At 40.6% G+C, this 16,654-nt stretch overlaps 1 protein-coding gene across 2 annotated transcripts in view; it reads left to right on the top strand.

Moving 5' to 3' along the window:
* Positions 1–6,496: 6,496 nt before the first annotated feature.
* Positions 6,497–16,654, top strand: part of CDH17 (cadherin 17, LI cadherin (liver-intestine)) — a 97,590-nt gene continuing 87,432 nt past the window's right edge. Inside the window, exon 1 of one of the 2 annotated variants that reach the window (XM_011978642.1) lies at positions 6,497–6,602. The gene's annotated coding sequence lies outside the window, so the exon portion shown is untranslated. Of the gene's footprint in view, positions 6,603–15,103; positions 15,210–16,654 lie in introns of those variants that run through there. The other variant, XM_011978640.1, reaches the window with a different exon arrangement.

Raw genomic sequence — 16,654 nt, 5'->3', positions numbered from 1 at the left:
CATCCCCCCTGACTCCCAGGCCACTGGCTTTGTGCCTGCATGCGCTACTTCTGTTTCACTTTGCACCCACCTGGATGTGAATCCCAGCTCAGGGGAGAGATTTTACACTACTTAGATGCTGAGAAGGTAGAACAGTTCTCATGTTTCAATACTCATTTTAGTACTTCGACTTCCAAATTTTTCCTTTTAATTCAGAAATCTTCACTCAAATTTTCTGTAAGGCCAGATCAAGAATGTGAAATAAAGAGAATTCAGCACATGATACTATGGTTGAGTAGTCTCTTCTTGGGCAGCTTTCCAATGAGAACATGTTCATTATTATCCTTAGGGAGGTAAATGACTTATTTTATAAAAATCACCATTCACCCAATTATTGACCCAGATCCTCTGTTCAAAAACAAGAGCACGATGTGTGTTTGTGTGTGTGTGATTTTTCACATTCTGATGTTTTTTAATAGAAAATTTAAAACATAAGCAAAAGAAGAGAGAATAACGTAATGAGTTAATAACCCCCCGTATGCCATCACCCAGCATGGGGAAGAGTAAGCTCATGCCCAATCTTGTTTCCTGTCTGCTTCCCCGCACCACACTAGCCACCCTGTTCAACCCAAATGGATTCTTTTGAGGCAGATCCAAGGCAGCAACGCATTTCATCCATAACGATGTCCATATGTATTGGTAAATGATAAGAACTCTTTTAGAAAACTAAAACCACATAACTATTATCATACTTAAAAATAGACGACATTCAAATTTCTCTAATTGTATTATTTTTTCCTTTTTTATTTTTTAAGAGTTGGTTTGTTTCAACATTCTTTAAACACTTTTTTTAATGTGCAGGTTTCTTCTCTCCTTTTTTTTCAGTTTATATAGGAAGAAACAGAGGCATTGTCCTGCAGTTTCTCACATTTTGTGTTTTGCTGATTGCAACCCTGAGGTGCATTTCTTCTGCAACCATTTTTTCTGACCAGCGTTTCCTATAAATGCTAGACTCTAGAACTGGAAGTTTGATCTGATTCAAGTTGAACTTATTTGCCAAGAATCCTCCATTAGAAATATTGCCTACTTCTCTTAGGAGACGCATACGGACCAGTTGTCTCTGTGATGCAGCAGCCACTGATGATCTGTTTACATCCATTATTTCAGCAGGGGTTGCAAAATGGTAATATTTTAATTCCATCATTCCTTCATTTATGAAAGACTTACATAAAGAGAAACTTTACCTTGAAAAATGACCCTGATATACTGTTTATACAGCAAGGACAGGCAAAACCCTTGATTCCTGCCCTGTATTTTCGTGTTTTCAGGTGGATAATGTGGTTCCCTGGCATCCACTAAACGTGGTCAGTGAGTATTTGCTGTCAAGTGTAATTATGATCTCACAGATTTTAACACATCTGATTTGTTTAAATTCATCAAAGTCATTGTTCTTACTTGTTCTAAAGTTTTCCATAGTTTCCTAGTGATAACCACTTCTTTTTGGCTTCTAAATGCTTTGAAACAATCAGTTTTTAGTAAATTCCTTGCTGTCTGGTATGATAAATGTGCTAGGCACATACATGTACTTTTCCTGCCCCAGAACTATGGTCAGTGATTTCTCCAAGGAGGGTTGGTTCATTTAAATATCATTTGCCAATGATTTTTAAAAATTATAGGATCGGGCCCAGCATTTTGGGAGGCTGAGGCAGGCAGATCATGAGGTCAGGAGTTTGAGACTAGCCTGACCAACATGGCGAAACCCCGTCTTTACTAAAAATACAAAAATTAGCTGGGCATGGTGGCACATGCCTGTAATCCCAGCTACTTGGGAGGCTAAGGCAGGAGAATTGCTTAAACCTGGGAGGCGGAGGTTGTGGTGAGCCGAGATTGTGCCACTGCACCCTAGCCTGGGCAATAAAAGTGAAACCCCGTCTCAAAAAAAACAAGAAAAAATAAATTATAAGTTGGCTTTAGGGCTGCCCATTGCTTAAGAGTTGGTCATTGTTCCCAGCCTTTTTCAGTGGACAGAATTGAAAACACGACTTTGAAGAAAATGCATCATGGGTTCATACTAATATTTTGAGTTTGAATTTAGTATCACAGGGTTTTTTTAAATTTAGCTCCTTTGATTTTATATTTATATATCTTCTTTCTTCTACCTAAAATCTTGGTTGCAGACAATATTAACGTAATTACTTACCTGCCTTACTATATATATTTTAGAATAATTAATCTTGATATAATTGCTAAAAGTATGATTTCTGAAAACAGTATAAGATTTCTTTTTGGTTTTGTTTTGTTTTTTTAAGACAGAGTCTTGCTCTGTGGTCAGGCTGGAGTGCAGTGGCACAATCTCAGCTCACTGCAACCTCTGCCTCCCGGGTTCAAGTGATCCTCCTGCCTCAGCCTCCCGAGTAGCTGGGACTACAGGCGTATGCCACCACACCCAGCTAATTTTTTGTATTTTTAGTAGAGATGAGGTTTCACCATGTTGGCCAGAATGGTCTCAATCTCTTGAACTCATGACCTGCTCACCTCAGCCTCCCAAAGTTCTGGGATTATAGGCATGAGCCACCATGCTTGGACAACAGTCTAAGATTTTTCAAGGTGAATTTTGGTATCTGACTATGTGTACTCTTCTGGGTCTCTTACACTATTCTGGGATCAAATTGATTACTGGAAAGCTATATCCTGGATGGACCTCATTAACCAATACTGCTGTGGAAAGTCTTGACTCAGTTGCCCTTTAACATTCCATCCTTTGCTTTCATCAAGGGTGGACATAGAAAAATGCCAATACAGAGAATGTCTCCACATCTTCTATGCAATGACAGCAAAGAGATTTCCTCTTACATTGTCAACCTGAACGACAGAGAAATGCTTTCTAAAAGAAAATATTTATTTGGAAATAGATCATTGCAATAGGAATATGCCTGCCATAGTAAACTATGCATGGATTCAGGGAGGTAAAGAAAGAAAAAGGTTTTTAAAGGAAAAAATAAGGAGGATTACATAATTGTTCTGAAGTGATTATACTTGGCCATAAAGATTAATAACAAAGGTGATCCCGATGCAGTTGGACAGGCAGTTGTTGGTCTGATGTCCTCGTAGAAGTATTTTTTGTGTAAGGTTGCAGTGGCCGTTGTGCAAGATTGTGGTTTTTGAGGCTTTTGTGATAGTTTTGTTATTAGGCATACAAGCATGACAACCTGTCTTCATGGTCTTCCATGGGTCTATTTGTCAGGTTTTGTTTTGATTTTTAACATTGGCAACTCCATTTTGATTCTGGCAATTTCACAATTGTTAGGTGAATCTAAAATCAGTTTGATCTGATCCAGACACAATACTTTTGTTAAGAATCCTTCCTAAGTAGCATTTCATATCTACAAGGAGGCACATAATGACCAGCTGTCTCTCTTTCTGTGAGGTAGCAGCCATGGATGACCCTTGCCTAGACTTACTTTGATAGGGGTTTGTAAAATGGTAATATTCTAATTCTATCACCCTCTCTTCATTTATTAACTGGAGGATTTCTAGAAGAGAAACTTTTCCTCATGATCCACAGCCCATGGCAAACTTGATTGAAGCCTGGAAAAGCTAAGGAAAGTGATCACCAGTTGCCTTCCCCAATCTCAGGAGAGACTTAGTGACTCCAGGCAGCATCTGAAATGGAGACCAATGTATTTAGACAGCGCCGTCTGGGGGAATTTATGTAAATATATTGCAGAGGGATAAGAGCATAAGGGTTAATAGGGCCTGTTTAACATTACCTACTTGAACATTAGAGTTTACCCAAAGCAACGATTTTAGTTTTGGCGTAAATTCTTCCGATTCTCTTTTAGAGTGTTGTAAAACAGAGTCAGTTACCTACGAAGGCCTCTTCTGGTTGGTAGCAGTAAAGCCACCACAAGGGCAAGTGATGAGAGAAGGGCATGGCCAGGGTATTGGGGTAGAGGTGGTGACTAGGACATCGCATAGATTAGGACCAGCTTTCACAGTGGCAACGGTCGTGAGTCAGCACGCCTGATTGAAATCCAGGCTTTGTCACCTGCCAGCTATGTGAACTTGAGCAAGATATTTGAGTTCCCTGAGCCTCAGATTCCTCAACTGTAAATGGGGATTGGCAATTTGACCTGCCTGTCAGATTTGTGCACATTAGAGATAACATAAGCCAAGCACTTTGCCCAGTGCCTGGCACAGAACAGACATTAGCTAACTAAAGGTCAGCAAAGTAACTGTTTAATTAAATTGTTAATTTAACAAAGTTAATTAAATTAACAAAGTGGAAATTGAGCCCACCCCTAAATCCAATATATGAACATTTCTGGTGGCAAAACAACCCGTGAGTCTTTAACTTTAGATGGACTTTTTGCAATTCGGCTATGAGTGTGCAAGTTTCCCGCTGCGAACGGTTCTAGACTTCACAAAATATGAAGACATTGCTGTGGGATTATAAAGTCAGGGCAACGATTTAGTGGGTACTGACAGAATCAGGGTTCCCACCATGGTTCCCAAAGCCATTTGCTAAGAAATATTAATAGTACGACAAAATCGTGTTCACTGTGATGTCTAGTGACCCATTTTAAGGTCTCTCACTGAAGCTTGCTGTATTTTATTTTTTAAAATAGAAACTTATAAGAGGATCTGAACTGGACTTTCTGTGGCTTTCTCTGTATTTGGTCTGGTATGTTAATGACACCAGGTTTTAATTTTAGCTTCCTAACGACCTAGGTAATAGCATGAGATAGGGTGATCGGCCACCAGTTGCTTAGGCTTGTGACAGATAAGGAGGCTAACTGCTATCAGTTTCTGGTCTGAGTGTGGCTGGAAGATGAATGAAAAATACTTTTTAAGTCAGGGCAAGTAGAGCTGAAAGGCTCTTTAGAAAAGTAATTTATAGAAAATGTTGGGATGTCCTCTTTACACCTTCAACATGTACTGAAATAACTTGATACCATTTTTAGACAAACAGGGTTCCGATCTCCCTAACAAAGACCAGTAATCCACTTTAGTTTTACTTCCTTGGTTGGGCCATAATATTTATGAGCCCAAACAGACAGAGGAGGGGTGTGATATCGAGGGTCCACATTAGAATTTCCAAACCCATATTGGTGAAGAATATGAAGGCTAAAGAATAGCCTTGGAATTGGGATTCAGTCCTAATTTGCCAGTCTCTAAATTTTTGGTCTTAAACAGTGTTATGCCCAACCCCTATCAACTCTTTCAGGGATTCAGGGTTCGAAGACCTCTGGCACAAGACTCAAGAGGCTGAAGAAGAGCCCCAGAGCCAGCAAATGAGACATGGGATTTTACTGGGGGCTCACAGGCAGGGGGACAGGGTCCAGCGGCAGTGGGCTGTACAGGAGAAGTGTAACTATTTGCAAAGAGCATCAGTTTATACAGCATTTTCACTTAACACCCTCCCTCTAACAACCTCCATCTGGCAACCTTCATTAAACCCAAAACAAAGGTCCCCAGTATGGCCCATGTTCCATAGGATGGGGGCCGAAGGTGGAAGGTGCCATGGGAGATGCTCAGATGTTCCTCATAGACAAGGAACCAATCTCCGCGTTGGCCACTCCTGGATTCCCGAGCTCAGAACACACATTCAGGTGCATCTGCCCTACAGGAGCATGCTCAGATTATGCTTAAGTTATTGCTGTCAGGTGTGTCTACCATAAAACCAATCTGCCTTAAAGAATACCAGACTAATTATTAGGGAGCTGAATCAAGATTGGGAGAAATAAGTTCTCATTGCCCACGTCAAGCTCAGGACATATGCCATTGACACTGAGTCCCGTGAGACTGGGTCCCTGGTAATTCTTTGTTTTTATTTATTTTTATTTTTTTACTTTTACTTTTGGTAATTCTTTCTATACTTCTTTGCTTTGTGGCCAAAAAAGAAAAGGAACCTGTATTCCAGCGATATAAAAAAAATAATTTCAGAAAGTCCAAGGTCCTTGCAGACCGTGTTAAATTCCAGAACATTGTATTTAACATTCCAATATTAAATTAAGCATTGCTGTATTGGGAGCCACTTTCTACCCTGGTCCTGAAGAGGATTTTCAATATTGAGGGGAGGGTACATTTTAGAAAGTCCACTGAATCAAGACAATTCAGTTATTGCTGGGGGCAAGTTGCTCCTGGCGTTACGCATAACTCTGAACAGTATCGGTTGGCTATGCCTGGCTTGTCTGAGTTGAGCCGATCTACAGTGAAGTTAACCACTTCCTTATTAGCTGTGGGAGAGGATGCCTGCCTCCTGGCCAGCTGAAAGAGAGCGGCTGCATTCGAAGGGGTCAGGTGATGCTATTGCTCTGTAACAAGGGAGATGGGGAGGAAGTATAAGGGGACATCAGTCAGAGCGGAGCTGTGGGAGGAAACGCTGTAGAGGGTAAAGTGGTGGGTATTACTGGTTCTTGAAAATGCTACCTAAGCAGGCTTCTCAGCTAAGGCAGGATTCCCAAAAATATAATGCTCAGAAAGATCGAGCGGGAGGGGCGACTGGTGAGAATGTAATCAGGGTGGAAATATGATATTTTGGCTGTGGATCTGAGTTGATCAATCTGCTTAGTGGATGTGAGTCCCCCCACCCACCCTTGTCTGATTGCAGCTCCTGGGAGGTAAGTAGAGCTGAGCAGGAGGCTCATTCAGCGGCCGCTATGGGAGCTTCGCCGAGGGTAGCAGCTCAGGCTTTAATTATGATTATTTTTTGAATCAGATCTGGATTCAAATCTTAAAGAATCAATTTGTATCTTCTTTGTTCCTTTATTTCTTTATTTGTAAAGTAGTAAAATTACCTTCCAGTGTTGCTGTGAAGATTAAATGAGATAATATATGCAGAGCAAAAGTGCTTGGTAGAGGGTAGAAGCAAGCCAGTAGTTTTCAGCCTTGGCTGCACATTGGAACCAAGGGAAACGTTAGGAATGACTGCTGCCAGGCTTCACCAAAGACCAATCAAATCAGAATCCCTGTGGCTCCACGCAGCCGGGGTTAAGAACCCCTCTACTAAAAACTTATTTGTACTGAGAAAAATCTCTCTTTATAAAGAAGAGGGATGGAGTTCGGATAACTTCTAGTCAAGTCTTGTGTAGTTAACTACCACTGATTTTCTTTTGTATAAAGTGATAACTTAGAAAAAGTACAGCTACCTCTGTCTTGTAAATCCCTTTAGATACAGTCCTAGTTCTAGGCAATTCCCTTTGTTTCTCAAGCTTAGGAGAGCAGACTTGGGAAGATCTGGGAATTAAAAAACAACCCTCTGGAGCCCTCCCTTTTTGAGAAGCTGGTCTGTCTAATCAGGTTTAAAGCAGGAGCATGTGGGCTAAGTGGGACTCCAGCAAGGAAGTGAGGGTCCTCCGCCAGCCTCTTCCCAGGCCTTCTTAGAACTGATCTGGCGCTAGCTGAGGCTCACTGATAGAGCCGGATGGTCTCTCCCCAGCAGGGCTTCTGTTCTCCCCTCCTCCTCCCCTGCACTGTGGGCTGCTCCTGTGGACCACCCAAGGCAGGCGAATTACGCAGATTGCCGATGTGAGCTTTCATTTCCTCTGTTTTCTCCTGTAGCTATTGGAAAATTCTAGTTTGAAGATAACATGGCTTTTCCAGAAACTCCTGGATTGTTCCTGAGACCAGGCCGAATGTAATCCTGAGTGGGAAACCAAAGGGAGGAGAATTTGACCTCCCTGTCTCCTGAGTTACTAGGTGTAGTCAGTCACATAGAAGAAAGAAAATAGTCCTCGTTCAGGCAGGCAGTCGAGTCAGGTTTATCTAGGGCTGAACTGCTTGAGCTGAGACACTATCAGAGGGGCTGAAGGGCCATTGTGCCCACATTGTCATTTTCTACTTTATCCAGGCAAAGATAATCTTTGTGTACTGAAGTGTTCTTATTCACATTTAAAAACATAAAAAACAAAAGAGGTCAAATAATAGGTAAAATTAGCTAAATTAAAAAAAAAACCTCATACTTAAAGGAAAATAAATGATTTTGAAAACCCTAAGACATTTCCGGTAATAGAGCAAAATGATCTGAAGGGCCTAGACCAAGGTGACTGAAAATATTTAGCCTATGTTCTCTATATTTATGTCAGTTCAAAGAACAGCTTTGTTGGGATATAACTGACATACCATACAGCTTACCAACTTAAAGTGCACAATTCAGTAGTTTTTAGTCTATTCTCAGAGTTGTGCAACCACCACCACAACAAATCTTAGAAAACGTTCATCACTCTCAAAAGAAGCCCCATATCTTTTAGCTCTCAGCTTCAAATTCCCCCTCGGCCCCCCAACTGCAGGCAACTCTGAAATCTACTTTCTGTGTCTATAGACTTGCCTATTCCGGACATTTCATTTGAATGGAATCATATAATATCAGGCCTTTTTTATCTGACTTTTTTCACTAAGCATAATGTTTTCAAGGTTTAGTCTTGTAATATCAGTATTTCATATCTTTTTATGGCTGACTCATATTCTGTCATATGGATATACCACATTTTATCCATCAGTTGAACATTTGGGTTGTTTCTATCTCTTGGCTATTATGAATAATGCTGCTGTGAATATTCGTGTACAAATTTTTGTGTGATGTTTTTATTTCTCTTGGCTGTATACCTAGGAGTGAAATTGCTAAGTCAAATGGTGACTCTATATTTAAGTTTTTGATAAAACTCTCAGACTGTTTTCCAAAGTGGTTGCGTGATTTTACATTTCCCACCAGAAGTGTATGAGGATTCTAGTTTCTCCACATCTTCAACACTTGGTATTATTTCTTTTTTATTATAACTGTCCTGGTGGGTATGAAACACCCTGGTGGGTATGAAACGGCATCTTATTGTGGTTTTGATTTGCATTTTGCTTATGCCTAAGAATGAGCATCTTTTCATGTGCTTTTTGGCTATTTGTGTATCTTTTAAAAAATTTCTATTCAGATCCTTTGTCTATTTTTTGATTGGGTTGTTTATTGAGTTTTAAAAGTTGTTTATATCTTCTAGATACAGTTCATTTGTCAGATACGTGATTTACAAATATTTTCTTTCTATAAATTGGTTTTCACTTTCTTAATAGTGTTTTTTGAATTGCAAAAGTTCTTAATTTTGATGAAGTCCAGTCCAATTTATGTTTTCTTTTCTATTGTTATTTGTGCTTTGAGAGTCATAGCTAAGACACCATTTCCAAATCCAAGGTCATAAAGATTTACCCCTGCTTTCTTCTTAGAATTTTATAGTTTCAGCCCTTATAATTTATGTATTTGATATATTTTAATTTTTCTGAATGGTATGAGGTCAGGGTCCAGTTCCATAATTTTGCATGTGAAGATCAATTTCACCATTTACTAAAAAGAGTATTCTTTCTCAGGAAATACTTCTCTTAAGGGCAGAGTTTCCATAGGCAATCCTGTTTTGGTGCCTAATGAGAGACCTACAGGCAGAGAAGGGAGACCATTTAATAAGCCTTAGTGTCCAAGTCTGAGTCCTTCCAAGCAAAGCTCACATGCATGCTGGTCTCCTACTTGACCCCATGACAGGACTTCCTAGACAGTCACCGCACACTGTCTGGCTAAGCAGTGATGACTGCCAGGGCTAACATGAAGGGGTAGTGTTCTAGGAGACATATGTTTTGGAGAATTAAAACAGTACAGTTCATTATGGCTGTGTGGAGTTTTTTGTGCACATGGGACACCTTGGGGAAGTTGTGGAATAGTCAGTTGGATATAGAAAACCAGAGCTTTGACCAGAGGAGAGATCTGGTCTAGAGAGACTTGAGATGTTGGCAAATAGATGGGAGCAGAGTTGACCTCCACAGAGTGAGTGACAAGACAAGATAACCTGAGATTGGGCCCAAGGAGTTGCATGAGCCACAGGTAGGACTGCAAGGGACTGGCTCAAGAGGTGGAAGGAAAATCAGAGTATTAGCAAGGAAGCTGGGGTAAAGGGAAATTTGAGGTGAGCTTGCCATGGTGTTGAAAGTTGTGAGAGGTCAGATGAGGTGCAGACTGAAGAGTGTCCATTTGATTATCATGAGCAGGTTGTTGGCAACCTTGGTGAGGATGGTTTCAGTGGAGCAGTGAAGATGGAAGCCAGATGCTGTGATCTGAGCATGAGCTGGATAGGTGCAAAAGCTTGTTAGGTGAAATCTGATAAGAGACAGAGATAGGTCTCAGAAAACCAATAATATTGTCATTTCTTGGAATTTAAAGAAAATCCAAGATCAAATAAAAAGCTTAGCTGTCTGAAGAAAAAAATGTCTGAGGGAAGATGAGCATGCTTATGTCTACCAAATCCAGCTTGCATGTTCAACATCAGACTGCATCATTATCTCAGACATTCCTGCAGAAATGGGTTCTACATGGTGGGGTAATTAATCTCAATTCAGAATAGGCTTTGTTAAATAATATTTACTGGAGGATAAAGCAATGACTCCTTAAGCTAGTGTTTCTCATAAGGGCCCATATAATCACCTGCATCAGAAATCCAGAGTGCCAGCCAGGCATGGTGGCTCACATCTGTAATACCAGCACTTTGGGAGACCGAGGCAGGAGAATCACTTGAGCTCAGGAGTTCAAGACCAGCCTGAGCAACACAGAACCTATCTCTACAAAAAATTTTAAAATTAGCTGGTGTGGTGGCACTTGCCTGTAGTCCTAGCTACTTTGGAGGCTGAGGCAGGATGACTACTTATGCCCAGGAAATCAAGGCTGCAGTGAGTCATGATTACATACTGCAGTCTAGCTTGGGCAACAGAGTAAGGGATGCAGGGACATACCCTGAACCAGGATTTCATAGTGTAAGCCCTAGTTTTGTGAACTCTAGTTTGGAAAGACCTGGAAGGCATTTGTCCAATGTACAACTGATGATGTGAATACTTATTAGCCATCCCATTCACAAGATTCTCCAGCAATTTCATGGCATGGGTAGCTGGAGCCAGATTAAGGGCCCTGTCTACTGGGCAGTTGATTGGAGCCAGCATCTATAGATGAAGTGAAAAATCTTCCTGGAATAAACAAAGTACAAAGTGGGTCCACTTCTGTCAGAGTAGATAGTGGGGAAGAAAATCTTTACTAGCCTCAAACTATCTTCCTTAAATATTTTTCAGAATATCACAAGGTGGCTGTCAGCTGAGATTTTTAAACAGCATTATGTATGATTCAGTGTTTCTTGCTTTCGAACTAGTGATTCATTTTGTTATCTAAGTTTTAAATCTTGTCATAATTCTCTCAAGTGTTCTGGCTTGGAAAACTGCTAAAAACAAAACTCAACAACAGAAAATCCTCCAAACAAAAACCCCAAACCCAAACTCAGAAGTAAGTATAGGCTGGGCGCGGTGCCTCACGCTTGTATTCCCAGCACTTTGAGAGGCTGAGGTGGCCAGATCACTAGATCCCAGGAGTTGGAGGCCAGCCTGGATGGATGAAACCCCATCTCTACAAAAAAAAGGGACATGATGGTGTGTCCCTGTAGTTCGAGCTACTTGGGAGGCTTAGGTGGGAGGATGGCTTGAGCCTGAGGGGCCAAGGCTGCGGTGAGCCGAGATCGCACCATTGCACTCCAGCCTATCAGCCTGTGACAGAGTGAGACCCTGTCTCCAAAAAAGTATGAGCTACATGAAACTAAGAGCTGTTTTGCTTAAATTTATCAGAAAAAGGACTCTGTCCTGGCCAGAGAAAGTAGTTAAGGAAGATTCTGCTTCAGCCTAAAACAATGACTAGCAGAAAATTAGTTTCACTTCATTCCACTAAATAAATGTGGAACAAAAATTGTGAACTCTGAGTTTCAGGGGGTTCAAAACTATTTGCTTTTCTGGATTCCTGTTGGCCTTGGTTGAGTCTGCAGGTAATCATGACTATTTAGAATTACTGAATTAAATAACTGAATGGAGTTGAGTTCTAAGAAGCACTTACTGAGTACGAATTGAAGACAAAGTTTCTGCCATCATCAAGTTAACAGAGCAAGACAGATATTAAGTAATTACAATATTATTTTGCACTTCTATTAGGTGAGGGTTGTGTGTTGATGAACTCATGATAAAATATTCTGAATGTGTAATATGTAACACATAAAGAACATAAAATGCAAGTACCTAAAAAATTGAGAAATTTAACACTCATAGATTCCATTTTGAGTTTTAAAGAATAAAAATAGGCAGGGCACGGTGGCTCATGCCTGTAATCCCAGCACTTTGGGAGGCCAAGGCAGGCAGATCACCTGAGGTCAGGAGTTCAAGACCAGCCTGGCCAACATGGTGAAACCCCATCTCTACTAAAAGTACAAAAAATTAGCCAGGTGTGGTGGTGGGCACCTGTAATTCCAGCTATTTGGGAGGCAGAGGCAGGAGAATCACTTGAAACTGGGAGGCGGAGGTTGCAGTGAGCCGAGATTGTGCCATTGCACTCCAGCCCTGGGGACAGCAAGACTCCATCTCAAAAAAATAAAATAAAATTAAAAAGAATATAAATATTAGAAATGTAACATGCTTTGACTTTTAGGAATAATTCCAAGTTTTCATAACTTTTTTGTCTGGGAGGCTATCTAGACTTTCTTATTAGCAAATATCCATAAATTAATTACTTATGTATTTTCTAGGGATAATATTGGAGGAATGCTTAAAACATTATAGACAAACGTGTTGAATGTTTTCACCATCATGAAACTGTGAGTTGAAAGCATTAGCCCAAGTCCTTTCACTTGTTCAGTTTTGTTTCCTTTTTCTTTTTTGGAGATGCAGTCTTGCTTTGTTGCCTAGGCTGGAGTGCAGTGGCACAATCTTGGCTCACTGCAACTGTTCAAGTGATTCTCCTGAGTCAGCCTCATGAGTAGATGGGATTATAGGCACCTGCCACCACACCTGGCTAATTTTTGCATTTTTAGTAGAGATGGGGTTTCACCATGTTGGCCAGGTTGGTCTCAAACTCCTGACCTCAGATAATCTGCCTGCCTCAGCCTCCCAAAATGCTGGGATTACAGGTGTGAGCCACTGCGTCTGGCCTTCAGTTGTTTTCATGCTATAAATCATACCTCCTTTGCTTTGGAAAATTAAATCAATAATATTTATCAATTACATTTTCCTTATTCCTATTATTATTAGCAAGTCTATTGAACTAGCAATGTCTCACTTTTCATGAAAATGAGTTCCTAAAATGCAGTGGTGGTTACCCTGAAACATGCACATTCTTAATATTTGGATTTAATCTGGAAGGATGTATAAACCATGTAAGGAATATATGAACAGCTCTCAGAATCTTGTTAACCTGGTATCCCAGAGGACAGAAATAGCCTCTGTAATTCAGAAATGCAATCACCTGTTAATTTCTCTGATGGGTGGTTTTGACGTTTTCAGTGTTTAATCAACCTAAGTCTTTGAGCTGGAAGCTAGGGGCTAGAGATAGCATGTGATGTACAGAGGAACCCCATGTTGGAACTTGGCCATCTTCCAACAGGAATGGGCTTATGTAAGGATTTCTGCCCTTGGGTTTTTTTTAACTCACATAAAGCTCGAAGGAAAAAAATCTGGCCTAGTCTAGAGATATAGTGAATAGGATGGAATTTGAATCAGACAGACCAGGGTTGGAGTCCTGATTCTGTAGTCAAAGGCTGTATGACTTAGACAAGAAATAAAACCTCTCTGTGCCCCCACTTTCTATCTATAAACTGGAATCTACTTTGCAGACATGCTAAATGAGAAAACAAAATTTTAACTGATATACCAACATGTCACAAACATTGTTACTGTTGCTGAAAAACAATGTCTATAAATTATATATATGTACTTTATTTTTGAAGAAAACTCATACATTTAAAAGCGCGTTATTATTTTAAAATTTTCAAAGAAGACTCAAACTTCTTTCTGAACAATGCCCGTAATAAGATGCTTGCCCTTGATTCCAGGAACTGAAACATGTGGCAAGTGGAAGCGATTTGATACTGTAGAACAAGTACACTTTATTCAGCTAATGGGAGGGCAGAGGTATGAAGAATGTGGGAAGTGCTTAGCCTCAATAACCTCATTCTTCTAAATCAGTGACAGTCATGTGGGACAAAGCAAGAAGGGCACTTGCTGAACTCACCAGTCCACCAAGGATGCTAACCGCTGGCATGCAACTAGATGGTTTCACTTGCAGGGTCCTGGGGATAAATGAGGTCTATTCCCACAGTGGCTTAGAGCAGAGGCTTAGAGCACTCACGAAACCTTCTCATGAAATCTGGAAAGGAGGGAGCCCTGCTAGAGAGTGGGTTGGGCTCTCGTGCTTTCCCTCTGTCAGATGCACACCCGGAAGGGAATGGAAAACACAACCCCAGCCCAGGAGAAGCCAAGAAACGAACATGAGAAGGTCCACAGAAATAGGGCCAAGTGTGACACACCAGACACAGACATGACATTGATGCTTACCTTCAGTGGGGATTCCCAGAGTGACCAAAGTGTGGAAATCAGGAATTGGTCTAAAAGAATCCTTGACTTGAGAAATCTGGGGGCATTGGCTTCTATTGGTTAATCAAAAATTTCATTTTGATTGGGGAAAAATAAGTTGTTCCTAGGTAAATCCATTCCCTGAATTGGGGGGGAGTGGGAAAGGACTTGGTTTGTATTTGGGGAAAATTTGCTATCGGTTGTTTCTTGCAGACTTTGGAAGGGACCCTTGGATTTCAAAAGCAGGCACAGCCAGACTGTGTCTTTCCTCATGTCTTCTGAGTCATTTACGAAGTCTCATGTGGCCAGTTATCAATGAACTGTGTCATTGCTCAGACATGGTGCCCCTGCTCTGTCTTTTGTGTTTGAGATGGAATCTACACAAATATTTGCAGATTGAGTCTCCCGTGCTGAGTGTTGGGGGTGCAAAATATGAACAAAAGTCCTTGATGTCATGAACCTCACACTCTAGAGATAGTTGGATACACAAAACTTTTCCACTCTAACTTCTTGTCTTTTCATTGACTCATCTACATTGAAAAATGTAGCAACCTGTTTTGAGATGGATTAGATGTAAATTAAACTTCTTTTGGTACAAAGTCATTTCTCTCCTGGAGTAAGCATAATGACACTTTTTATGATACCCAGTGGCTCTCGAAAAGCAATAAAAAATGTTAATGGTTAATGTTTGACTGAAGCTGAAGGGAGAGGCTGGGAGGCAAAGCAGGGAAGAGGAAGTGTTCCCCGGGGAGATAACTCCAGTCGTAGCAAGAGTCTCAACCACTGAATGGAAGAAAAGGACTTTTAACCACCATTTTGTGACTTACAGAAAGGTAAGGGCTGACATGTCTTAACTGTCAGTAACATATTTATTCCAGAAGGACAAAGTAGATGGAGGGGAAGGACCCTTAAAAAGTTGCTTGATAAATTTTTTCCTTGAGGTGGGCTATGTAGATGTAGAGAAGGGAAATTTGTTGCTGGTGTGACAAGTTTAGCTTGTGGAGCACATTTTTTTTTTTTTTTTGGTAGTTTCTTTTCATTGGTCTATATTTTATAAATTCATTTGATGAAGTGGCTGCAGTGAAATCAAGCTTGGCAGTGGAATTAAAGGGGAGATTGAGTTCTCTGATGTTTAAATAAGTATCACACCCATTCTTCATGATAAGCGTATAAAAGTCCCTGGTCTTAAGGTGCTCTAGGGCTCTTGTATTCTAGAAATTGGGGTTGGAATCACATTCTCAAAAAGCATGTCATTCTGTCTACTTCTCAGAGAATGAGATTCAATTTGGGATTCTTAGAATTGTCTGGGACACAGCAAGGGAGGGAACATGCAAAGAAGAAAAGAAGCCTTTTTGTAGAAGTACTAGAATAAGAATTGAAGACAGACAGACAGACCTGCCTTCACAAGTGGGAGAAGAGGCTGATGTGCGTGTTACTCAGCTTCCTGGACTGCTTTTGGCCTTGGTGGTGGAGGTACCACCTGCTTATGTGTGGTTATTTTTATGGTAAGTCATGCACAGCTTATTGGTATCTTCAATGGTCCGATCTTTGCCTCTGTCTTGGTCTTTTGTTTATGACAGGTGACTTTATGGGGACAGATGCCCTCTGTGGTAGGGGATGCCAAGCAGTAGATTGGAAGGACAGTTCCTTCTCTAATATTTTCTTGTCTTTATTTTTCTTCAAAAACTTAAATAGCAAATGAGGTATTATTTGAAAGAAGAAAAACACATGTTTAGATGAAAGGAAGATGGATGCTATTCAGCTCTTACCAGGAAACAAAGCGAGTCCTTTACTGAGAGAGGGTTTCTAGTGAGTTACAGTGCCATATGAGTCTTCAGGGTTGGTCAGATGGGTTAGGCCAGTTTCATCATTTTCCAGCCTGTGGGCACAGAACAGAGAGCTGTCACTCTCGGAGCCTTAATTTTTTTCATCTATAGAATGGAGAGACTTGCCTAACCAGGTAGTTGTGAGAAGTAAATTAGGTAAGTAGGTAAAGAGCTTACTATGTTGCTTGGTGCATGGTACACATCCAGTGAATGTTAGCTCTCTGTTCCATGAGAAAGTTCAAGTAGGTGACTCAGGATGAATTGAGAAATTGCTGTTTCATTCTTTAGAAAAATAAGAAAAAAATCAGTAACGCCATAAAAATAGCATCTACCATTATGCAAGAGAGGAGCTAATTCTATGTTCAGGAAGTGGGATTCAAAAATATGAGAATAATAAAACTATTGCTTTTGCATACACACACACACACACACACACAGATATATATATATAT

Source organism: Mandrillus leucophaeus, unplaced genomic scaffold (assembly GCF_000951045.1).
Source record: "Mandrillus leucophaeus isolate KB7577 unplaced genomic scaffold, Mleu.le_1.0 Scaffold198, whole genome shotgun sequence".
Classification (NCBI taxonomy): Eukaryota; Metazoa; Chordata; class Mammalia; order Primates; family Cercopithecidae; genus Mandrillus; species Mandrillus leucophaeus.
The sequence above is the reverse complement of the archived record's forward strand: the minus strand, read 5'-3'. Positions and strand labels throughout refer to the sequence as shown.